This window comes from Cherax quadricarinatus, chromosome 34 (assembly GCF_038502225.1).
Source record: "Cherax quadricarinatus isolate ZL_2023a chromosome 34, ASM3850222v1, whole genome shotgun sequence".
Taxonomy (NCBI): Eukaryota; Metazoa; Arthropoda; class Malacostraca; order Decapoda; family Parastacidae; genus Cherax; species Cherax quadricarinatus.
Genome location: NC_091325.1, coordinates 26,427,090 through 26,453,296, shown reverse-complemented (window position 1 = coordinate 26,453,296; position 26,207 = coordinate 26,427,090). Strand labels below are relative to the sequence as shown.

The window sequence follows — 26,207 nt, the reverse complement described above, 5'->3', positions numbered from 1 at the left end:
AAACACTGCAACATCATGGGATCTTGATACAAAGAATTCTTCAGCCTTGTTCAACCTTTGGACGAAGACCTACTTCGACTAGTGGATGGTACCACTATGACCCCGTCTCCCTCTGCTTCGCTTTGGGCGAACTCCCATGATGGTAGTGCCATCAGGGGAAATGTGTTTATAGGTGTAGTCACGGGCCAGCTTCCTGGAGGGTAAGGAGGAGGTGGATCTGGGTTGAGAGAGTTTATTATGTTCTTTTGACCTTGCTACAGACAGGACACAGATGCTCTGTTCTCTAAGTGCCTTGCGATCCCAGTGTTTGGGAGAGGCGTTTTAACTTGAGTGTTGATTGCTGAACCTTCCTCTTCATCCTCACCAACAGAATTGGTGCGTCGTTGGCAGGACGTCTTCCTCTGCACTCCTGTTGCTGTCTGAAGTCTCCACACCTCCGCCGAGTGTGTCGTCTGCACGACACACAATTAAGGCTGCCTCTCCTTGCTGTTCAGGGCGTACACAGTGCTCCAACGGCGACAGTTCACCTCTTCATCTCAGTGTTCAACGCCTCCTGCGACGTCTCTACAGAAAAAATTAAGGTACAAGCCAGGCAAGTGTGTGTGTCTATCACACACGTACTTGCTCAGCTTAGTGTTCTCATAAATTTGTCCGTTTTTACCCAATTGACGCCGCCACAAACTGTATAAACTAGGTGATGTCCGCTATGTCCTCCACCCCATCCCCTTTCTACTGCCTCTCTGCTGCACACACCTGCCTCTACCTCTTCCTCTACTCCTTCTACATCGACCTGTAGTGCCCCACCTGCCTCTGCCCCTTCCAAACCTCACACTTTCTCTCTCCTCCTTAAATTTTCTAAACCTGATCACGACACTATCTCCCCTAGAAATATATTATTCCAGATAACCCAAGCACCTCAAATCAAGATTTTCAAAACCAGTTCTGGCTCCAGACTTCTTGATAAACATTTCTACTCAGCACACACCGCAACCACGACCAGACAGAAACTCCTTGATGCCGGTTTAATAACCTTTATATGGACTCTTGAACACCAAGCCAAGAGCATATCATTGCAAAACATGTCTAATGTACTCTCTGTGGACTGAACCAAGATGACCTCCATTGAGCAACATTTCCAGCAGCTTAAGGAGGAACTAAGGGTGGCTAAGCTTGAGATACAGTGATTGACGGATATTACAAACACAGGTAATAATGACCTGTTGACCTGGTCATAATGGGTTGGAGTGAAACAAACACAGCAGTAGTATTAAAGTTATATTTTCCATCACCAAATGTTTATATACAGATATGTACACTTACGTACACTTGCTTCAACCAGCTTCAGCCAACTAGAGGCAAGTCTGGCAAATGCTGACCACAAGTGATACCACATTGTCTCAGCATTTGGCAGGTTTGTCTGTGATTGGTCAATGAACCAAGGTACTGATTTAACGATGAGGCCCATAAAGATTGTTAAACCCATAGCACCTGGTTCGCTGGTTGGGAGGCAGCCTATGTGGGAGTGTGTACATATGCCTAATAAAGTGTAATATATGCTTTGTATGCCACAACGGAAGAAAACAAAAGGATTCGTAGTTGTCCTTCTGTTGTGAGTCCTTAGGTCAAGAAAGGAACTTGGGCAGTGGTTGGACAGCATGGAACAAAGTTGAAGATCAAGAGGATGAATGGAGAGGTATAAATGATGAAGAAGCAAGAGACTGCTGTGGAAAAATCAAACTCTCTCTGTGTGCTACCAAACAAATGTGAGTCGACTACTGGGAATGTTACAATGAAGAACAATAAGGAAGGTAAGAATATCCTATCCTTCTGCTTGAAGGATAGGAGTAGGAGACACAGGGTGTGCTTCCCTTGGGCTGGGATGGAGGATATTGTTAGCTGGCTTGACAACATCATGTTTGGTAATGGGATCAATCCTATTATCTGCCTCAGTGCTGGAGGCAATGATGTAGGCAAGCGTAGAAGTGAGGATTTAGTTACAAGGTATAGGGCAGTAATAGACATTATTAGGAAGAAGGGAGGGAGCCCTGTTATATGTGGTATTTTGCCAAGAAGGTGTGTTGGAAATGAATGGCTGTCTAGAGCAATTGGTATAAATTGCTGGCTGGACAAACACAGTAAGGATAATGCAGTACCATTCATTGACAACTGGGAGCACTTTTATGGCTGAAATGACATATATACCTGGGATGAGGTTCATTTATCCAGGGCAGGTGTGGGTTTTCTCACTAGCTCAGTTGAGGATGTTCTTAGGGATTTAAACTAGGATTAGTTAGAGGTATGGGTTTAGGAATGAAAAATAATGAGTGTCAAAATATTGATTTAGGCTCTGATATCATAAATATTAACAATAACAGTCATCGAGTAACACAGGGTAGTGATAGTAATAGAAATTGTGTAAAAGAAAAATTGAATAGGAAAAAGGTTCACAAGAAGAAACATATTAATGTGTTTTATACTAACTGCTGAAGCGTCACAAATAAAATTAATGAATTATGTTTGGTAGCATGTGCTGGGAACTTTGATGTCAATTCAATAACTGAAATATGGTATGATTTAAAGAGTCGGGATGTGATTGCTGAGCACAATATTCAAGGGTTTAAGTTGTTCCATGTAGATAAATATAACGGGAAAGGGGGTGGAGTTGCATTATATGCACGAGAAAATTTAAATTGTTGCATAAGAACAGGCATAAAAATAGACGGATCAGTAACAGAATCTGTTTGGCTAGAGTTTCTAGAAGGTCAAGAAAAACTAATTCTTGGTGTAATATACCGACCTCCAGGCTTGGATCACGATAGAGGGAGACTTCTTTGGGAAGAAATCGTTAGGGCTTCTGGACACAATAACGTAGTGATAGTAGGGGATTTTAACCTTTAGTCAAATTGACTGAACTTCTTTGACCGGTAATCTAGAGTCCAGTGACTTTATGGAAATAGTTCAGGATTGTCTTCTGAAACAGTGTGTAACAGAACCTACCAGGGGTAATAATTTGCTCGACCTAGTCTTGTCATATAAAGAAACACTCGTAAATTATCTGAAGGTCACTGAAGAGCTTGGCGCAAATGATCACAAATAATCCATTACCTTTAATATTACCTGGGAATGCTAGAATAAGGATAATACGGTAAAAGTCACAGATTTTATTTCTAATGATTTTATTGACGATGATCATACTTATGATTACGATGGGATCTGCGTTTATGATTTTTCTTAATAATGTACACCGTGCTCAGAGTATATATATATATTCCCCAGAGAGAAATTAGGTCAAATACTAACGATCTCAAGTGGGTTAACAAGAGGCTGATTCATCTATTAGGGAAGAATTTATTGGTGCATCAAAAGAGGAGAGGTTAACCTTATTGACCAACATGCTCAGCTTAAAAGAGAAGTAAAAATGATTAGTAAGGCTATATGTGACTATGAAATTAGAGTTGCTAATGAATCAAAGACTAATCCAAAAGGATTCTTTCAAGTGTATAAGACGAAGGTGAAGGAAAAAGTAGGACCTCTGAAAATTGAGAATGAACAGCTCTCGGATAACGAACTGGAAATGTGTTCTCTATTTAATGATTATTTTTTGTCAGTCTTTACACAAGAAGACGTAAATGAGATTCCAGAAATGGTTATCAAACAAATAGATAAACTGAAACAAAATAAGTTGCTTTCCAGGGTACTTAAAGAATGCAGGATGGAAATTAGTCAGCCATTAACGAGCGTGCTTAATGTGTCCATCCTAAGTGGTGTTGTGCCAAAGATGTGGAAGCTAGCTAATGAATATCCTATATTCAGATCAGAGGATATTCCATCAAATTACCGTCCAATAAGCCTGATGTGTACAGTAGGCAAATTATTAGAATCAATTATAGCTGATATTATTAGGAGTCATCTTAAAGAGCATAATTTGATTAATGAATCTAAGCATGGGTTAACGAGAGGTCGTTCCTGCCTGACAAATTTTCAGTGACACATTTGATATTGTTTATCTGATTTCAGTAAAGCCTTCGATAGAGTACCTCACAAAAGACTCTTAAAAAAATAGCAGCTCATGGTATAGGAGGTAAAGTTCTAGCATGGTTAGAGGCATGGCTTACCACTAGAAAGCAGAGTTTCAATTAATGGGGTCAAATCTGAATGGGGATTAGTCACTGGTGGCGTTCCACAAGGATCAGTATTATGCCCATTGTTGTTAGGTAAGACACATATGCTATGGAACAATACTCTTCTCCAGACTGAGGGACTGACCACTTCAAAACTTCAAGGGTGATGGACTGATTACATCGTCTTCAAGTATCTTCTGCTTCTATCAACTTTTCTGTACTCGAATGAAGAAGCCTACTGTGTAGGCGAAACGTTTCGAAATAAAGATAGCTAACTGTTGCATATGTGTCTTACCAAACAACCTGTCGGTATTTTATACCATTTTAATGTTCAGGCCCATTGTTGTTCATAATTTACACTAATGACTTTGATGAAGGAATTACAAGTGACATGAGCAAATTTGATGATGATACAAAAATAGGCAGTATGATTCATTCTGAGGAGGATACCAGTGAACTTCAGAAGGATTTGGACAAATTAATGTCTTGATCTGAAAAGTGGTAGATGAAGTTCAATGTGAACAAGTGTAAAGTCCTAGTCCTTGGTAAAGAAAATAACCCTCGATGTTATAAACTAGGTGAGGTAGAGCTTGATTATACAGAATGTGAAAAAGACTTGGGAGTCTTGGTAAACAGAAATCTGAAACCAAGACAGCAGTGCCTAAGTGTGGGCAATAAGGCTAACAGATTATTAGGATTTATTTCAAGAAGTATAAGTAACAGAAGTCCAAAAGTTATTTTACGGCTCTACACATCACTAGTGAGGCCTCAATTGGATTATGCCTCTCAGTTTTGGTCTCCTTACTACAGGATGGATATAGATTCATTGGAGAACATACAGAGAAGAATGACTAAAATGATTTACTGTATCAGGAATCTCCCGTACGAAGATAGACTTAGAGCCTTGAATCTCCACTCTCTGGAGAGACGTAGAATGATGGGCTTAAACAAAGGTGATATTAATAGAGTACTGAGGACGTCGAACCAGGTAGGAACCAGAAATAACGGATTTAAGTTGAATAAATTTAGATTCAGAAAGGACATAGGTAAGTACTGGTTTTCGAACGGAGTTGTGGATGCGTGGAACAATCTTCCGAGTAGGGTGATAGAGGCTAGGACCTTGGGTGGCTTTCAAAAGAGACTGGACAAATATATGAGTGGGAGGGGCTAGATGTGATTGATGTCATGGGTACGGAAGTAAATTCTTGGGTAGCTTAGGGTAGCGGGGGTTTTGATAAGACCCTGCCTTGTGTGGGCCAGTAGGCCTTCTGCAGTGTTCCTCCATTCTTATGTTCTTATGTAGATTCATCACTCCTGACTGCCTACGACACAAACAAAAATGACTTAATCAAGGACATCAGTACCTAGAACAAAGTCTCAATTGACGACATTTACAGACCTGTAATAAAGTTGGTAGAATCAGCACTGATTGCTGTTTCGAATACAATTAAACAAAACAACGGCAGCTTCACCATCTCTGAAGTCTTAGCAAGAATCCTCCTGAAAACAGTAAACCCTGCCATCACATAGTCTCTTAGTCTCTCCTGTTATACTACACAAAGCACATTACAGAGAGTGAACACTGAAACAGGCTGCCTCTATCCAGTCTATATTTGTCCAACCTATTTTTATGTTACCCTTTTACTCATGTACGATTTAATTGCTCTACCGTATTGTATTACTACTACTACTACAACTTTTGTCACTACTACTACTACTGCTACCACTAGTATTGCACCTCACTCTGAGCCTATATATACCCTCTGTGTCCATGCATTGTTTGTAACGGCTTGATAAAGTTCCTGGAGAGCGAAACGTTGCCACAATAAAATGTCACATTAGTTGCACTTGTGTCCTTTTACTTTACATTTACAGACCTACAAACTACCATCCTTAAAATAAGCTGTTCAACTCCATCTGATGCCTCTATTCTCTTCAGCCAAGGCATCCTTGCCAAAACCATTCGTATTTCTCCTAATTCTCTCTTCACTCAAACTTTCCATCCTATCACACAATGTTTGAAATGCTACAAGTTCGGACATAACAAAAACACATGTACTGCCACACAAATTTGTTCCAGATGTTCGGTCGCCGACCACTTCTGGAATACATGCAGCCTTGCGGTGGTTCTTCACACTGCAATTGCGAACTGTTGCCCTGCCAGACAAGATTTTCTCTCCTTCCTTAGAGAAAACCAACCTCCCTCCCTTCCCAACTCCATCCTTGCACCACCCTCTCTTGCCAATCCCTCGACCCCCACCTCAATGCCTGGGCTACTCCACGTACCTGATCTCCCTCTCCTTCCTCCAACCCTTTCTCTACATTACACACATCACACACCAACACACAGACTACCAGCACCTCTCCACCTACTCTCACACTAGACTACAAAACAAACTGCCAAAGAGCCACTGCTGTTCACTCTGCGATGGCAATCTCCCAAACTCTCCACTCAGACTACTCACACGTCCTCATCTTGTCTGTTAACAATCTTCCCTCTCTAACTATCCCTCCTACCTGCTTCACCTCAAAGCGCTCCTCTCCTTCCCCACCCACCTCTCCCTCTTTCCTCTCTCCCACCATCCCCACCCCTCTCTTCCTACCCCCTCTAGCTCTCCTTCTTCCCTATCCCTCTCTACTACCTTCATACCTCACTCCAACACCACTTCCACTGCTGCTACCTTCCCTCCCCCACCCAAAATCCCCCCACCCTCCACCTCCTTACCCACTACCTCAACCCTTTCCATAGGATCCACTTCCACTGCACCTACCTTCACCCACACCTCCTCTACCACTTTAAACACTTCATCCAGATCCATCTCCACCTCCTCCAGATGTAAACCACTCAACCCTAAAGCAGCATTCACCAGTATTCATGTGGTAGTGCTGGGGACGGGAGATACCTGAGAACTGCCTGTACGAGTCGCGCCGACTGCCTGGTCCAGCTAGAGAGTCCCTTGCTTGCGGTTGGTCTTATGGTATACGAATGGTAATTTACTATGCAAGGTTTCATGGAGGGAAAGTAACCCTCTTCACTGCTGAAATGTGACTGCCCGTCGTCGGCAGCCTACCTGAGGTGCGAGGTGCGAGGTTCTGACCTGAGCTTCAGTAAGATGGGAAGGGAAGAAGGATGAGTAAGGATGGAAACACGGGGAAAAGGTTGGGGTGATGGAGGTGGAGGGACCCTGTGGGCACTCAAACTGGCGGGTTGAAGGTGCCTACGGCCTACTTAATGTGTGGGTAGTGTAATTACTAAATTAAGCTAAACGACTATCTCTAACTTAGCCTAAACAAATGTAATATTAAGTAGTAATTGTAGTGCTTAATTAGCCTAAGGAGTTGCGAGGCAAGGTCTTAGTAATTAAGTATATACAGAACGGACACCTCTCTAGGCGTCTCCCTCATAACCCCCCATCTGGGTGATGGCTGTAACGGTTTCTGGAAAATTGAAGCGATATTTTCCACAACAGTGACGAAGTAAATGATGATGAAAGTGTCTCTTCTTTTTCGGGTCACCCTGCCTCAGTTAGAAATGGCCGAAGTGTTAGTAATATATATATATATATATATATATATATATATATATATATATATATATATATATATATATATATATATATATATATATATATATATATATATATATATATATATATATATATATATATATATATATATATATATATATATATATAGGATGGGGTCCACCTCTGGTGTAAATTGTGGGACCCATTGCCTCGGAGAAGTGCATAAAAAGACTTCAAGGAAGAATATTTGGATTTCTTCCTGTATATATATATGTATATATATATATGTATATATATAATATATATATATATAAATATATATATATATATATATATATATATATATATATATATATATATATATATATATATATATATATATACAAACACTGATCTCTGGCTGAATGAGACTCAAACCTACGAACCTTGCAACAAGGTACGCAGTGCTATACCAAACTCACCACACTGGACCAATACCTTGGAGTCCAGCTTGCGCTAGACTTTGATCCAAGGCAGCCAGCTTTCAGGGAGAAGGCTTACAGTTTTTCATCTCATCCCCTGCATGCATCAACCTTACTAGAGATTTTAATAATGCAAGGAATTCGCAAGAGCAGGCGAAATATACACAAACACTAGTAAGGCTGATGCATGCAGGGGATGAGATGAAAAACTGTAAGCCTTCTCCCTGAAAGCTGGCTGCCTTGGATCAAAGTCTAGCCCAAGCTGGACTCCAAGGTATTGGTCCAGTGTGGTGAGTTTGGTATAGCACTGCGTACCTTGTTCCAAGGTTCGTAGGTTCTAGTCTCCTTCAGCTAGAGATCAGTGTTTGTGTGTGTGTTTATATATATATATATATATATATATATATATATATATATATATATATATATATATGCAATAAGATCACAGTAAACAGGTGATTTCAGAATATGCAAAACAACCACTCTGAAAGAATAGAGAAATTCCAAGCGCATTCGTGACTACTCACATTATCAAGGAACTATGAAAGTAAAGCATCCAAGGAAGCTATATAAGGGGTCTGGCCAGCACCTCACTATCAGATCCCACAACGGTTAAACACCTGACGCGCGCCGACCCAACTTCGATAGGTCCTTTGCACAACTCACCCACAAACTATTCTACCCAAGAAAATTTAAAAATTATTATTTGTCCAGTGTATTATTAAATTCTTCCCAAATTCTATTAATTATAAATGGATCTAATTTATATAAACCAAAGGAAATATTCATATTATTGTCAAAACTGCTTTTTATGAAACAAGATTCAATTATATTCCTGTCGACCATGGACTTGCTTCATACTACTTTCTCAACTTTTTGAAAATCAATTGGATGGTTAAAATCTCTTACATGAATAAATGGAGCATAGATGAGGAAATATCCAAAATTTATGAAATAGGTAATGATTTAAAATACCCAAGAAATGTAATTGATAAATCTTTTAAAGTTGCTAGAAATACTTTTTACAATCCAAAAAGGGACAACCAGCCTTATTCAACTAAAAATATGTGATGAATGGTTTGAAAAACCGACAAGTTGAAGATTGAGACACTTATGCAGCATATGGGAATCTTTATTCAGGAAACGTTTCGCCACACAGTGGCTTCATCAGTCCAATACAAAGAGGAAGGCGTAAGGAGAGGAGGAGAATGAGGTAATCAGTCCCTCAGCCTGGAGTCGATGTGTTCAGTCCATCAATCTTGTAGAATGTACAGCATAGGGCCGTAGACGTGGCTTATATACTGTAGTGAGGTGAGGTGAAGCAGGCGGAGGCGGGGTCATAGTGATACCATCCACTAGTCGAAGTAGGATGGTATCACTATGAACCCGCCTCCGCCTGCTTCAACTCACCTCACTACAGTATATAAGCCACGTCTACGGCCATATGCTGTACATTCTACAAGATTGATGGACTGAACACATCGACTCCAGGCTGAGGGACTGATTACCTCATTCTCCTCCTCTCCTTACGCCTTCCTCTTTGTATTGGACTGATGAAGCCACTGTGTGGCGAAACGTTTCCTGAATGAAGATTCCGATATGCTGCATAAGTGTCTCAATCTTCAACTTGTCGGTTTTTCAAACCATTCATCACAACTGTCAGACACTGCAGCATCATGGGATCTTGTTACAAAGAATTCTTCAACTCTTGTTCAACCTTTGGACGAAGACCTACTTCGACTAGTGGCTGGTATCACTATGACCCCGCCTCCGCCTGCTTCACCTCACCTCACTACAGTATATAAGCCACGTCTACGGCCCTATGCTGTGCATTCTACAAGATTGATGGACTGAACACATCGACTCCAGGCTGAGGGACTGATTACCTCATTCTCCTCCTCTCCTTACGCCTTCCTCTTTGTATTGGACTGATGAAGCCACTGTGTGGCGAAACGTTTCCTGAATGAAGATTCCGATATGCTGCATAAGTGTCTCAATCTTCAACTTGTCGGTTTTTCAAACCATTCATCACAACTGTCAGACACTGCAGCATCATGGGATCTTGTTACAAAGAATTATTCAACTTTTGTTCAACCTTTGAACGAAGACCTACTTCGACTAGTGGATGGTACCACTATGACCCCGCCTCCGCCTGCTTCACCTCACCCCACTACAGTATATAAGCCACGTCTATGGCCCTATGCTGTACATTCTACAAGATTGATGGACTGAACACATCGACTCCAGGCTGAGGGACTGATTACCTCATTCTCCTCCTCTCCTTACGCCTTCCTCTTTGTATTGGACTGATGAAGCCACTGTGTGGCGAAACGTTTCCTGAATAAAGATTCCCATATGCTGCATAAGTGTCTCAATCTTCAACTTGTCGGTTTTTCAAACCATTCATCACAACTGTCAGACACTGCAGCATCATGGGTTCTTGTTACAAAGAATTATTCAACTTTTGTTCAACCTTTGGACGAAGACCTACTTCGACTAGTGGATGGTACCACTATGACCCCGCCTCCGCCTGCTTCACCTCACCCCACTACAGTATATAAGCCACGTCTATGGCCCTATGCTGTACATTCTACAAGATTGATGGACTGAACACATCGACTCCAGGCTGAGGGACCGATTATCTCATTCTCCTCCTCTCCTTACGCCTTCCTCTTTGTATTGGACTGATGAAGCCACTGTGTGGCGAAACGTTTCCTGAATAAAGATTCCCATATGCTGCACAAGTGTCTCAATCTTCAACTAAAAATATGTTGGTTCTCCCTTACCATGAAAACTTGGTTGATATGCCTTCTCTTCTTAAGACTTTTAATATTAAAGTTGTATTCAAAAATCTTGATACAGTAAAAAAAATTTTGATAAAGAATTCCCCCCAGAATGCTGATGGATGTGTCTATAAGATTCCTTGTAAAATTTGCGATAAAGCCGGGCTGTGGCTCGTATGTTGGTTTGCGTGCAGCCAGCAGCAACAGCCTGGCTGATCAGGCTCTGATCCACCAGGAGGTCTGGTCTCAGACCGGGCCGCGGGGGCGTTGACCCCCGGAACTCTCTCCAGGTAAACTCCAGGTAAACGGTCAAACTGGTAAAAATCTCGAACTAAGATTAAAACAACATAAATATAGCATTAGAACTGAACAAGATTCCAATGCTCTATTTATTCATGCAAGAGATTTTAACCATCCAATTGATTTTCAAAAAGTTGAGAAAGTAGTATCAAGCAAGTCCATGGTCGACAGGAATATAATTGAATCTTGTTTCATAAAAAGCAGTTTTGACAATAATATGAATATTTCCTTTGGTTTATATAAATTAGATCCATTTATAATTAATAGAATTTGGGAAGAATTTAATAATACACTGGACAAATAATAATTTTTAAATTTTCTTGGGTAGAATAGTTTGTGGGTGAGTTGTGCAAAGGACCTATCGAAGTTGGGTCGGCGCGCGTCAGGTGTTTAACCGTTGTGGGATCTGACAGTGAGGTGCTGGCCAGACCCCTTATATAGCTTCCTTGGATGCTTTACTTTCATAGTTCCTTGATAATGTGAGTAGTCACGAAAGCGCTTGGAATTTCTCTTTTCTTTCAGAGTGGTTGTTTTGCACGTATATATATGTATATATATATATATATATGTATATATATATATGTATATATATATGTATATATATATATATATATATATATATATATATATATATGTCGTGCCGAATAGGCAGAACTTGCGATCTTGGCTTAAATAGCAACACTCATCTTGCCATATAGGACAAGCGAAAATTTGTGTATGCAATAATTTCGTCAAAATCATTCTGAACCTAAAGAAAAAAATATATTTCTCTGTGTTTGATTAGTATTAAATTACTGTAAACAAATCTAAAATATATTTAGTTGGGTTAGGCTAAAATAAATTGTTCTTGTTATAATAAGGTTAGTTAAGTTTTCTAAGATACTTTTGGTGCAAAATTAAAAAAAATTACACTAACATTAATGAAAAAAATATATCTTTAAACGTATAAGAGAAAATTTTAGATAGGAGTTAATTTTAAATGAGTTCTTGCTAATTGACCAGTTTTACATATTCGGCACGACATATATATATATATATATATATACATATATATATATATATATTTATATATATATACATATATATATATGAATAGGCAGAACTTGCGATCTTGGCTTAAATAGCAATGCTCATCTTGCCATATAAGACAAGCGAAAATTTGTGTATGCAATAATTTCGCCAAAATCATTCTGAACCTAACGAAAAAAATATATTTCACTCTGTTTGTTTAATATTAATTTATTGTAAACAAATCTAAAATATATTTAGTTGGGTTAGGCTAAAATAAATTGCTCTTGTTATAATAAGGTTAGGTAAGTTTTCTAAGATCTTTTTGGTGCAAAATTATAAATTTTTACATTAACATTAATGAAAAAAATATATCTTTAAACGTATAAGAGAAAATTTCAGAAAGGAATTAATTTTAAATGAGTTCTTGCTAAATGACCAGTTTTACATATTCGGCACGATATATATATATATATATATATATATATATATATATATATATATATATATATATATATATATATATATATATATATATATATATATATATATATGCAATAAGATCACAGCAAACAGGTGATATCAGATTATGAAAAACAACAACTGTGAAAGGATAGTGAAATTCCAAGTGCTTTTGTGACTTCTCACATTATCAAGGAACTAAAAAACAATACATCAGAGGAAAGCATGTAAAGGGTCTAAACCACACCTCACACTCACATCCCACAACTAAGAAATGCCTGACGTGCTACGACACCTGATTCAGTTCCTATCATTAAACTTATTAACCTTTGCATTGCTGATGCAAAATTTGCTTTTAATGATAAGTTTTATACACAGAAGTTTGGTATGGCAATGGGACATCCTCTTTCTCCTGTTCTTAGTAACCCATACATGGAATTTTTTGTAACAAGACTGTTTAACACAATCTTCCCTAATAGAGCTAAATGGTTCAGATATGTTGATGATATTTTGTGTCTTATGCCTAAGAATGTAGATATAAATCATTTCCTTGTTAAATTAAATAGCTTAGCCCATTCTATAAAGTTTACTGTTGAGTTTGAGAAAGATAACTCATCGCCTTTTCTAGATGTTTTAATTATTAAGGGTAAAAATTAATTCAAATTTAAAATTTACAGAAAATCTGCAAATAACTGTTCCTATGTACACTATTATTCTGCACATCAAGATAGAGTTAAACTGTCTGTTTTCTCATCAATGTTTTTGAGAGTTTTGCGTATTTGTAGTTCAGAGTTCAAAGATGAAGAAATATCCAAAATTTATGAAATAGCTAATGATCTGAAATACCCAAGAAACGTAATTGATAATTTTTTTAAAATTGCTAGAAATACTTTTTACAATCCAAAAAGGGACAACCAACCTTATTCAACTAAAAATATGTTGGTTCTCCCTTACCATGAAAACTTGGTTGATATGCCTTCTCTTCTTAAGACTTTTAATATCAAAGTATTTAAAAATCTTGATGCAGTAAAAAAAAAAAACTGTTGACAAAGTATTTCCCCCAAAATACTAATGGATGTGTCTATAAGATTCCTTGTGAAATTTGCGATAAAGTTTATTATGGTCAAACTGGTAAAAGTCTCTAAGATTAAAACAACATGAATATAGCATTAGAACTGGATAAGATTCCATTGGTCTATTTATTCATGTGAGAGATTTTAACCATCCAATTGATTGTCAAAGAGTTGAGAGAGTTGTATCAAGCAAGTCCATGGTTGACAGTAATATAATTGAATCTTGTTTCGTAAAAGCAGTATTGAAAATAATATGAATATTTCCTTTGGTTTATATAAATTAGATCCATTTATAATTAATAAAATTTGGGAAGAATTTAATAATACATTGGACAAAAAATAAATCCTAATTCTTGGGTAGAATATTTTGTTAGTGGGATGGCGTGAAGGACCTGTCTAGTTGGGCCAGCGGGCCTGTTGCAGTGCTCCTTCTTTCTTATGAGTAGGGTGTCGTCGCGCGTCAGTGGTGACGTGTACTTAGCTCTGTTTGTGTGCTCTCTGTGAATTTGAACCAGGATGCCCTCTCTTGAGCAACATTACCATCAGCTGAAAGAAGAGCTTAGGGTTGCTAAACTGGAGATACGGCAATTAACGGAGAAGAACAAGAGGATTCGTAGCAATCCTCCTGTTGTGAGTCCCCAGGTTAAGAGGGGAACTTGGTCAGTGGCCAGGCAACATGGAACCAAGCTGAGGATCAAGAAGACTGTTGGAGAGGCAGAAACAACGAGAAACCAGAAGACTACTGTGGAAACTTCCAACCCATTTTCGGTACTACCTGACGAATGTGGGTGTTCTATTGGGAATGCCACAACAAGCACCAAGGAAGCATTGGCAGACGTGAGTGAGACATCCCTAGAAACCCCAACGAAGACCATCGAGAACATCTTGACGAATTCCACAACTGAAAGTGTAGTGCTACCTGACGAATGTGAGTCGACTACCGGGAACATCACGACGGACGACGCCAAGGAAAGTCAAAACATTGTTGTTGTTGGTGATAGCCAGATTAGGTACATGGATAGGGCATTCTGCTTGAAGGATAGGAGTAGGAGGCAGAGAATGTGTTTTCCTGGGGCTGGGATGAAGGATATTGTTAGTCGTCTGGTCTGGATGACATTATGAGAGGTAATGGGAGCAATCCTATTATCTGTTTCAATGCTGGAGGCAACAATGTTGGCAGACGTAGGAGTGAGGACCTGATTAGCAGGTATGGGTCAGCAATTGAGATAATTAGGAGGAAGGGTGGGAACCCTGTCATATGTGGTATTTTGCCAAGGAGAGGAGCTGGAAATGAATGGTTGTCCAGGGCAATTGGTGTCAATTGCTGGCTGGACAAAAACTGTAAGGAAAATTCAGTAACATTCATTGACAACTGGGACCTCTTCTATGGCAGAAATGACATGTATGCCAGGGATGGGGTTCACTTATCTAGGTCTGGGGTGGGGGCACTTGCAACTGCAGTGGACGGAGCTGTTAGGACTTTAAACTAGGAATAGTTAGTGGTATGGGTTTTGGGAGGAAAACAGTGAAGTCCCAGTGTAGTAATATGAGTTCTAGGGGAACTAGTAATATTCAGAAAGAGGTAGATATTGAAAAGTCAGTGACACTAGGAGACAAGGACAGTAATAGGTTTAGTAGAAAAACAGAAATGAGCAGGAAGGGTAAAGAGAAAGGAGGGTCTTTCAATGTATATTATGCTAATAGCCGTAGTGCTAGGAATAAAATGGACGAGTTGAGATTAGTTGCTAGTGCAGGTAACATTGATGTATTTGCCATAACTGAGACGTGGTTTAATTCAAAAAGTCGGGACAAGCCTGCAGAATGTCACATTCAGGGTTTTAAATTGTTCCAAGTAGACAGAAGTATCGGGAAAGGGGGGTGGGTTGTATGTCCGACATCGCTTGAACTGTTGCATAAAAAAGGGTATAAAATCTGAAATAACACATACAGAGTCTGTTTGGATAGAATTTTCAGAGCGACATGAAAAATTGATTTTAGATGTGATATATCGTCCCCCAAACTTAGATAGGGACCAAGGGGAGACTATTATGGGATGAAACTGTTAAGGCCACAAGGCACGATAACGTTGTAATTCAAGGGGATTTCAATTTTGGTCAGATTGATTGGAATTTCATGACTGGGAATTTAGAATCTAATGATTTCTTAGAAGTAGTTCAGGATTGTTTTTTGAAGCAGTTTGCGACAGAGTCTACAAGGGGAAATAACCTGCTTGATTTGGTTCTGGGAAACAAGGAAACCCTTGTTAATAATTTAGAAATTACAGAGGAACACGGAACAAGCGATCACAAATCAATTACCTTTAGCATTGAATGGAAGTATGATAGTAGGAATAATTCAGGAATGGTCCCAGATTTTCGCTTAGCAGATTACAATGGGCTTAGAGAACACTTATCTGTGGACTGGAGTAACGAAGAGAGCTATCAGTATGACAGCTTTCTTAACATAACACATGCTGCCCAAAGAACATTTATCCCATATAAGGAAATTAGATGAAATAGAAATGACCCCAAATGGATGAATAATAGGCTCAAATATCTTTTAGGACAGAAAAAAAGGAATTTATAGGCGTATCAAAAGAGGTGAGGGTCATCTTATGAATCAGTGTATTGACATTAAGAGGGACGTTAAAAAAGGGGATAAGAAAAGCTAAACCGGACTATGAAATTAAAGTTGCTAGAGATTCAAAAACTAACCCAAAAAGTTTTTTCCAGGTTTATAGAACAAAAGTTAGAGATAAGATAGGTCCCCTTAAAAGTAACTCCGGGCATCTCAATGACAAGGAAAATAAAATGTGCTCTATTCTTAATAATTATTTTCTCTCGGTTTTCACCCAGTAATTAATTTTTATAGTGGGCTTGAAGATGATAAATTATGCAATATCAGTCACTAGCGAAATGGTTATCAAACAGATAGACCGGTTAAAGCAAAATAAATCCCCGGGCCCTGATGAACTGTTTTCAAGGGTTCTTAAAGAGTGTAAAATGGAACTCTGTGAACCTTTAACTAATATTTTTAATTTATCTCTTCAAACAGGTGTAGTGCCTGATATGTGGAAGATGGCTAATGTAATTCCTATTTTTAAGGCAGGGGACAAGTCGTTACCGTCAAATTACCGCCCAATAAGCCTAACCTCAATTATAGGCATATTACTAGAGTCAATTATAGCTGAAAATATAAGAAGCCATCTCGATAGACATAATTTGATTAATGATACTCAACATGGCTTCACCAGGGGCCGTTCCTACCTAACTAATTTATTAACCTTATTCAGCAAAGCTTTTGAGGCCGTTGATCAGGATAAAGAATTCGATATTGTTTATTTAGATTTTAGTAAGGCTTTTGATAGAGTACCACATCAGAGACTGTTCAAGAAAGTGGCTGCTCATGGCATTGGGGGGAAAAATGCTGTCATGGATCGAGTCATGGCTCACTAATAGGAAGCAGAGATTGTGCATAAATGGGGTTAAATCTGAGTGGGGATCTGTAACAAGTGGCGTTCCGCAGGAATCAGTTTTAGGCCCATTGTTGTTTATAATATATATAAACGACCTTGACGAGGGAATTACTAGTGACAAGCAAATTTGCTGATGACACGAAGATAGGTAGGATAATCGATTCAGATGTTGATGTCTCACAACTTCAGGAGGATTTTAACAAACTCAATTCGTGGCCAGAAAGTGGCAGATGCAGTTCAATGTAGATAAATGTAAAGTTCTAAAGCTCGGAAATGTCCATAACCCTAGCACCTACCAGCTTAATAATGTTGAACTTAGCCGTATAGAATGTGAAAAGGATTTTGGGGTTATAGTAAGCAGCACCCTTAAACCAAGACAGCAGTGTCTAAGCGTACTCAATAAGGCAAATAGATTGCTGGGATTTATATCAAGAAGTGTAAGCAACAGAAGTCCAGCGGTTATATTACAGCTTTATACATCATTAGTAAGGCCTCACCTAGATTATGCAGCTCAGTTCTGGTCTCCATATTACAGAATGGACATAAATGCGTTAGAAAACATTCAGCGTAGAATGACTAAATTAATACATAACAATAGAAATCTTCCTTATGAAGAAAGATTGAAGACCCTTAAATTACATTCACTTGTTAGACGAAGAATGAGGGGAGACATGATCGAAGTGTATAAGTGGAAGATGGGTATTAATAAAGGGGATATAAATAAGGTTTTGAGGATATCTCTCCAGGAGAGAACCCGCAGTAATGGATTCAAATTAGACAAGTTTAGATTTAGAAAAGATGTAGGAAAATATTGGTTTGGAAATAGGGTAGTTGATGAGTGGAACAGTCTACCTAGTTGGGTTATTGAGGTTAGGACTTTGGGTAGTTTCAAATAGAGGAGGGTGTGGTAGGTAAGTTTGGGGTGCCAGGTGTAAATGATAATGGGAGCTCTTTGATTGAACTTTGTATAGAAATGGGTTTAGTTATAGGTAATACATATTTTAAGAAAAAGAGGATAAATAAGTATACAATATATGATGGAGGGCGAAATGACAGTAGTTTGTTGGATTATGTATTGGTAGATAAAAGACTGTTGAGTAGACTTCAGGATGTACATGTTTATAGAGGGGCCACAGATATATAAGATAAGATAAGATAAGATTTCGTTCGGATTTTTAACCCCGGAGGGTTAGCCACCCAGGATAACCCAAGAAAGTCAGTGCGTCATCGAGGACTGTCTAACTTATTTCCATTGGGGTCCTTAATCTTGTCCCCCAGGATGCGACCATAGAAGCATCAGGGAAGAGAGAGGTGAAGGTTTATAAACTAAAAGAGGAGGCAGTTAGGGTAAGATATAAACAGCTATTGGAGGATAGATGGGTTAATGAGAGCATAGGCAATAGGGCCGATGAGGTATGGAGTAGGTTTAAAAATGTAGTGTTAGAGTGTTCAGCAGAAGTTTGTGGTTACAGGAAAGTGGGTGCGGGAGGGAAGAGGAGCGATTGGTGGAATGATGATGTAAAGAGAGTAGTAAGGGAGAAAAGTAAGCATATGAGAAGTTTTTATAAAGTAGAAGTGATGCAAGGAGGGAAGAGTATATGGAGAAAAAGAGAGAGGTTAAGAGAGTGGTGAAGCAATGTAAAATGAGAGCAAATGAAGAGTGGGTGAGATGTTATCGACAAATTTTGTTGAAAATAAGAAAAAGTTTTGGAGTGAGATTAACAAGTTAAGGAAGCCTAGAGAACAAATGGATTTGTCAGTTAAAAATAGGAGAGGAGAGTTATTAAATGGAGAGTTAGAGGTATTGGGAAGATGGAGGGAATATTTTGAGGAATTGTTAAATGTTGATGAAGATAGGGAAGCTGTGATTTCGTGTATAGGGCAAGGAGGAATAACATCTTGTAGGAGTGAGGAAGAGCCAGTTGTGAGTGTGGGGGAAGTTCGTGAGGCAGTAGGTAAAATGAAAGGGGGTAAGGCAGCCGGGATTGATGGGATAAAGATAGAAATGTTAAAAGCAGGTGGGGATATAGTTTTGGAGTGGTTGGTGCAATTATTTAATAAATGTATGGAAGAGGGTAAGGTACCTAGGGATTGGCAGAGAGCATGCATAGTTCCTTTCTATAAAGACAAAGTGGACAAAAGAGAGTGCAAAAATTATAGTGGGATAAGTCTGAGTATACCTGGTAAAGTGTATGGTAGAGTTATTATTGAAAGAATTAAGAGTAAGACGGAGAATAGGATAGCAGATGAACAAGGAGGCTTTAGGAAAGGTAGGGGGTGTGTGGACCAGGTGTTTACAGTGAAACATATAAGTGAACAGTATTTAGATAAGGCTAAAGAGGTTTTTGTGGCATTTATGGATTTGGAAAAGGCGTATGGCAGGGTGGATAGGGGGGCAATGTGGCAGATGTTGCAGGTGAATGGTGTAAGAGGTAGGTTACTGAAAGCAGTGAAGAATTTTTACGAGGATAGTGAGGCTCAAGATAGAGTATGTAGGAAAGGGAGATTATTTCCCAGTAAAAGTAGGCCTTAGACAAGGATGTGTGATGTCGCTGTGGTTGTTTAGTATATTTATAGATGGGGTAGTAAGAGAAGTAAATGCGAGGGTCTTGGCAAGAGGCGTGGAGTTAAAAGATAAAGAATCACACATAAAGTGGGAGTTGTCACAGTTGCTCTTTGCTGATGACACTGTGCTCTTGGGAGATTCTGAAGAGAAGTTGCAGAGGTTGGTGGATGAATTTGGTAGGGTATGCAAAAGAAGAAAATTAAAAGTGAATACAGGAAATAGTAAGGTTATGAGGATAACAAAAAGAATATGTTATGAAAGATTGGATATCAGATTGGAGGGAGAGAGTATGGAGGAGGTGAATGTATTCAGATATTTGGGAGTGGACGTGTCAGCAGATGGGTCTATGAAAGATGAGGTGAATCATAGAATTGATGAGGGAAAAAAGGTTAATGGTGCACTTAGGAGTCTGTGGAGACAAAGAACTTTGTCCTTGGAGGCAAAGAGGGAAATGAATGAGAGTATAATTTTACCAATGCTCTTATATGGGTGTGAAGCATGGGTGATGAATGTTGCAGCGAGGAGAAGGCTGGAGGCAGTGGAGATGTCATGTCTGAGGGCAATGTGTGGTGTGAATATAATGCAGAGAATTCGTAGTTTGGAGGTTAGGAGGAGGTGCAGGATTACCAAAACTGTTGTCCAGAGGGCTGAGGAAGGGTTATTGAGGTGGTTCGGACATGTAGAGAGAATGGAGCGATACAGAATGACTTCAAGAGTGTATCAGTCTGTAGTGGAAGGAAGGTGGGGTAGGGGTCGGCCTAGGAAAGGTTGGAGGGAGGGGGTAAAGGAGGTTTTGTGTGCGAGGGGCTTGGACTTCCAGCGGGCATGCGTGAGTGTGTTTGATAGGAGTGAATGGAGACAAATGGTTTTTAATACTTGACGTGCTGTTGGAGTGTGAGCAAAGTAACATTTATGAAGGGGTTCAGGGAAACCGGCAGGCCGGACTTGAGTCCTGGAGATGGGAAGTACAGTGCCTGCACTCTGAAGGAGGGGTGTTAATGTTGCAGTTTAAAAACTGTAGTGTAAAGCACCCTTCTGGCAAGACAGTGATGGAGTGAATGATGGTGAAAGTTTTTCTTTTTCTGGCCACCCTGCCTTCGTGGGAATCGGCCAGTGTGTTAATAATAAAATAAAAATACATGAGTGAGAGGGGTTGTATTTGAGTGGGACTTGCATGTAAGAGTGGACTGAGTTATCAGAGCTTATTTCTTGGATGGCATTGAAAACTGGGTTGAGCAAACGTTTTGTTAGTGGGATGGATTGTAAAGGACCTGCCTAGTATGGGCTAACAGGCCTGTTGCAGCGTTCCTCCTTTCTTATGTTCTTATGTATTTCTTTGTTGTAGGATGTGATTGTGAGGTGCGGTCTAGACCCTTTATATGCCTTCCTTTGATGTATTGCCTTTATAGTTCTTTGATAATGTGAGAAGTCACGAAAGCGATTGGAATTTCACTATCCTTTCACAATGGTTGTATTGCATATATATATATATATATATATATATATATATATATATATATATATATATATATATATATATATATATATATATATATATGGTTTAGAAAGACACGTAAGCAAACACTATAACATATTTATTAGAAAACGTTTCGGTCCTGGGACCTTGATCACTTCTATCATACAGAGGTAGAAAGACATTATATATATAGGCGGGGAGTGAGATGTGACGCACGTGACCTGAGGAATGTCATAAGAACATATGAATGGAGGAACACTGTAGAAGGCCTACTGGCTCAGGCGAGGCAGGTCTTTATCAAAACAACCTCTACCTATGATGAGGACGGGTAGACGATGAAATCATGTGACTCCTGTGTTGTTGGGTTGGTGCTGCTTAAGTATCATGTATGCCAATGTTTTTGAAATTTTTGTAGTTTCCAGTGTTGCGTTCTATAGTGTCGGTGACGGCGATTAGTGAGGCTTCTAGGCACCGTCGGCGTCTGAGGTCTGGTTCGGTGAGAACGAGTTGTGCCTCATTCCAGTTCATCAAATGCCCCGTGGAGTCTCTGTGGAGGACACAGGCGTACCTTACATCGTCTCTGTTAGAGGCATTTCGATGCTCATTCAGGCGGACTGCAAGATCTCTGCCTGTCTCGCCTACATATATCTTGGGACAGAACCCACAGGGGATAGTGTAGACTCCTGCTGTAGAAGTTAGAGGTGTGGGGCTGCGTTTCGTAGTGAGGTCTTTGATAGATGATGTGTTTATGGTGGAAACGTTGATGTTACTCATAGCAAGTGCCCGGCGAGTATTCGTGGCAACATCGCCACATGGGAGTACTATGAACTGTTTAGGGGGCTGTTCCATGGGCGGTTTGTTGAGGATAGCTTGTGCCTTGAGTCTGCAATCTCGGATGAAGAAAGATGGGAACTGAAGACGTGTAAAGGCTTGTGTTATGTAAGTGCATTCTTCTTCTAGAAAACAAGGGCTGGAGATGCGAAGAGCTCTCAAGAAGAAGCCAATGAGGACTCCTCTCTTAGTGCGGGTGTCTTGGTGTGAATAAAAGTGTATAAGATCGTCCTTGTTGGTAGGTTTTCTATACACTTTGAAGAGAAGTTTGTCACTGTCGGGAGATCTGCACAGTAGAACGTCGAGGAAAGGAAGTTTGCCATCATTTTCGAGTTCAAGTGTAAACTTTATTGATGGTTAAACTGTATTGATCTTGTTGAGAAGGGCCTGGATATTGAGACGTCTCGGATAGAAAACCAATATATCATCAACGTATCTTAGCCAGGTAGCGGTGTTGGGAATGAGGGTGCTGAATTTCTCTGTCTCCAGGTTTTCCATGAAGAGGTTGGCAAGCACAGCACTGAGCGGGCTGCCCATTGCCATCCCAAAGCATTGTTTGTAACAGTTGTCCTGATACTTGAAGAAGATGAAATTAACACAAAGTTCCACTAGATTGATGAAATATAGAAGAGGTAAAGGGAGGTCGTGGTTTTCAGTGAGCCTCTGCCTCAGAATGTTGATTGCAGCGTCAGTAGGAACGTTGGTAAAGAGGGCTGTGACATCGAAGGAAGCCATGCTTTTGTTTTTGACATTCAGGTTGGAAATTCGGGAGAGAAGGTCACCTGAGTGTTTGAGGTGGGCTTGACTGATGGTGCCCAGAAGCGCTGAAAGGTATTTGGCAAGGTGGCCGGCTAGTCTGTGTGGTGCACTCCCTATGCCCGAAGTGATAGGCCGTAGTGGGATGCCAGGTTTGTGTGTCTTAGGAAGGCCATACAGGCGTGCTGGTTTCGGTTGACCTGGTAAAAGTTTAAGTAGTTTTTTGCCTTGTTCTGATTTTCGTAAGATGCTACGAGCCTTTGAAGGAAAGTCTGGGTACTTTGAAGTAGCGGTTGTAATGACGATATATATATATATATATATATATATATATATATATATATATATATATATATATATATATATATATATATATATATATATATATATATTTATATAAATATACTAAACTGTGACAGGCGAGGATTCGCCACCACGACACATTGTTCCGCCACAAGAGGCCACACATTGTTCATGTCATCCTACCATCTGAGCCATCAATCCTACAGAGAACATAAGCCTAGCGCACTAGGCTTCTTTCATGTTGCAAGGATACCCGCCTCTACAAGTAGTCTATATAGCAATGAAACCCTGAAACAAGTGGTTTTGAATCATTTACTAAACTGCGGCAGGCCAGGATTCGACCCCACGACACAATGTCCCGCCTCAAGAGGCCACACATGTACAGCGTGTGGCCTCTTGAGACGGGACAATGTGCCGTGGGGTCGAATCCTGGTCAGCCGCAGTTTGGTAAATGATTCAAAACTACTTGTTTCATGGTTTTTATTGCTATATATATATATATATATATATATATATATATATATATATATATATATATATATATATATATATATATATATATATATATATATATATATACGTATATATATTGGCAAGTGTAAAAGAATATTTCATCCATAAGCAATGCGTGTTGTAAGAGGAGATTACATGCCGAGAGCAATGTGCTATTTAACCCTTCTCCTGTATAAAGTACTAGAAATAATATTAAGACAGAGATGATTGTCATTGTTATAAATGAAAAGAAGTTGGATGTCCTCCTTGATTCAAGCAAAACATAGCTGAAAGGGGAAGGTGAGTGTCAGTGGGGAGAAATAAATGGGATTATGTTAGGAGTGTCTGCGAGAGTTAGAGAGCTAAGGAAGGGGTAGCAATAATGTTGAAGGATCAATTATGGAAGGAGAAGAGGGAATATAAATGTTTAAATTCAACAATTATATGGTTTAAAATAAAAGTTTGATGCAAAAAGAGGGTTATAATAAGTTGTTTATGCACTTGGAGAAGAACGGACCTGAATGCTTAAGTGGAAGAAACCGTTATAGAGAGGTGAGGATGGTAAATTTCGGGTGCCAGGTGTAAATGATCATCGGGGCCTTTGACTGAACATTGCAAAGAAAGAGGTTTTATAATTGGTAATGCATATTTTAAGAAAAAAATGATAAATAATTACACAAAATATGATATAGAGCGTAATATAGAGTTTGTTGGAATGTGTATTAGTAAATAAAAGATTGATGAGTAGGCTTCAGGATGTGCATGTATATGGAGGGGCCACAGATAAACCACATCATTTTTTTAATTATAGCTACAGTGAGAGTAAAGGCTTTATGGGATACAAGGAGAATGGCATCAGCAAGTAAAAGGGAGACGAAGGTTTTAACTAAAGGATGAGGCAGTTAGGGCAAGATATAAACAACTATTGGAAGAAAGATGGGCTAATGAGATTACAGGCAATGAGGCTGAAGAGGTATGGGATAGATTTAATAATGCGGTGTTAGTGTGTTCAACAGAAGTTTGTGACTACAGGAAAGTGTGTGAGGGAGGGAAGAAAAGCGATTGGAGGAATGATGAGGTAAAAAGAGTAGTAAGAGAGAAAAAGTTAGCATATGAGAGGTTTTTACAAAGTAAAAGTCGTATAAGGAGGGAGGAGTATATGGAGAGAAAAAGAGAGGTTAAGAGAGTGGTGAGGGAAAATAAAGGGAAAGCAAATGAGAGAGTGGGTGAGATGCTGTCAACAAATTTTGCTGAGAAGAAGAAAAAGTTTTGTAGTAAGATTACTAAGGTGAGAAAGCCTAGAGAACGATTGGATTTAGCAGTTAAAAATAGGAGAGAAGAGTTATTAGATGAAGAGATAGAGGTATTGGGAAGCTGGAGGAAATATTTTGAGGAACTATTAAGTGTTTATGTAGATAGGGAAGCTAGTATTTTTGTGCACTGGGCAGGGAGTTATAACATCGTATAGGAGTGAGGAAGAGCTAGTTGTGAGTGTGGGTAAGATGAGTGAAATAGTGAGTAGAATGAAAGGGGGTACAGCAGCTGAGATTGGTGGGCTCAATACAGAAATGTAAAAAAGCAGGTTGGGATATAGTTTTGGAATCGTTGTGCATTTTTTAATGTATGTATGAAAGAGGGGAAGGTACCTATGGATTGGCAAAGAGCATATTTGGTTCCTCTGTATAAAGGCAAAGGGTACAAAAGAAAGTGTAAAAATTTTTGGGGGAATAAGCCTGTCGAGTATACCTCGTAAAGTCTGTGGTAGAGTTATTATTGAAAGAATTAATAGTAAGTTGGAGATCAAGATCTCAGACGAACAAGGAAGCTTCAGGAAGGGTAGGGAGTGTGTTTACAGTGAAACATGTAGGTGAAAGGCATTTAGATAAGGCTTTATTAAGAGCTTTTCGTTGCTTTTATGGAGTTGGAAAATATATATAATAGGGTGCATAGGAAAGCAATGTGGTAGATGTTGCATATGTATGGAATAGGTGGTAGGTTACTGAAAACAGTTAAGAGTTTTTACGAGGATAGTAGGGCTCAGGTTAGAGTATATAGGAGAGAGGGAGGTTATTTCCCAGTAAAAGTAGGCCTTACACAGAGATGTATGATGTCACCATGGTTCTTCAATATATTTATGGATGGGGTTTTAAGAGTAATGCTCGGTGTTCGCAAGAGGTGTGGGATTAGGAGGTAAAGAATCTAACACAAAGTGGGAGCTGTCACATTTGTTTTCTTGTTGATAACATTGTGCTTTTGGGAGATTCTGAAGAGAAGTTGCAGAGGTTGGTAGAAGAGTTTGGAAGAGTATGTAAAAAAAGGAAATTAAAAGTCAACATAGGAAAGAGCAAAATGATGATAATGAAAAAAAATCAGGTAATGAGAGATTGGAGGGAGTATGAAGGAAGTGAATTAATTCAGATATTTGGGAGTGGACTTGTGAATAGATGGGCCTATGAAAGACGAGGAGAACAATAGAACTGATGAAAGGGAAAACGTGAATGGTGCACTGAGGAGACTGATGAGACAAATAACTTGGTCCTGTGGATTAAGGCGTCATGAGTTTTCGCCCACC

At 39.3% G+C, this 26,207-nt stretch overlaps 1 protein-coding gene across 3 annotated transcripts in view; it reads left to right on the top strand.

The window, feature by feature from the left end:
- The first annotated feature begins 371 nt into the window (after window positions 1–371).
- Window positions 372–26,207, top strand: part of LOC128693799 (putative mediator of RNA polymerase II transcription subunit 12) — a 369,550-nt gene continuing 343,714 nt past the window's right edge. For all 3 annotated transcript variants that reach the window (XM_070091239.1, XM_070091237.1, XM_070091238.1), the window contains exon 1: window positions 372–581. The gene's annotated coding sequence lies outside the window, so the exon portion shown is untranslated. The remainder of the gene's footprint in view (window positions 582–26,207) is intronic.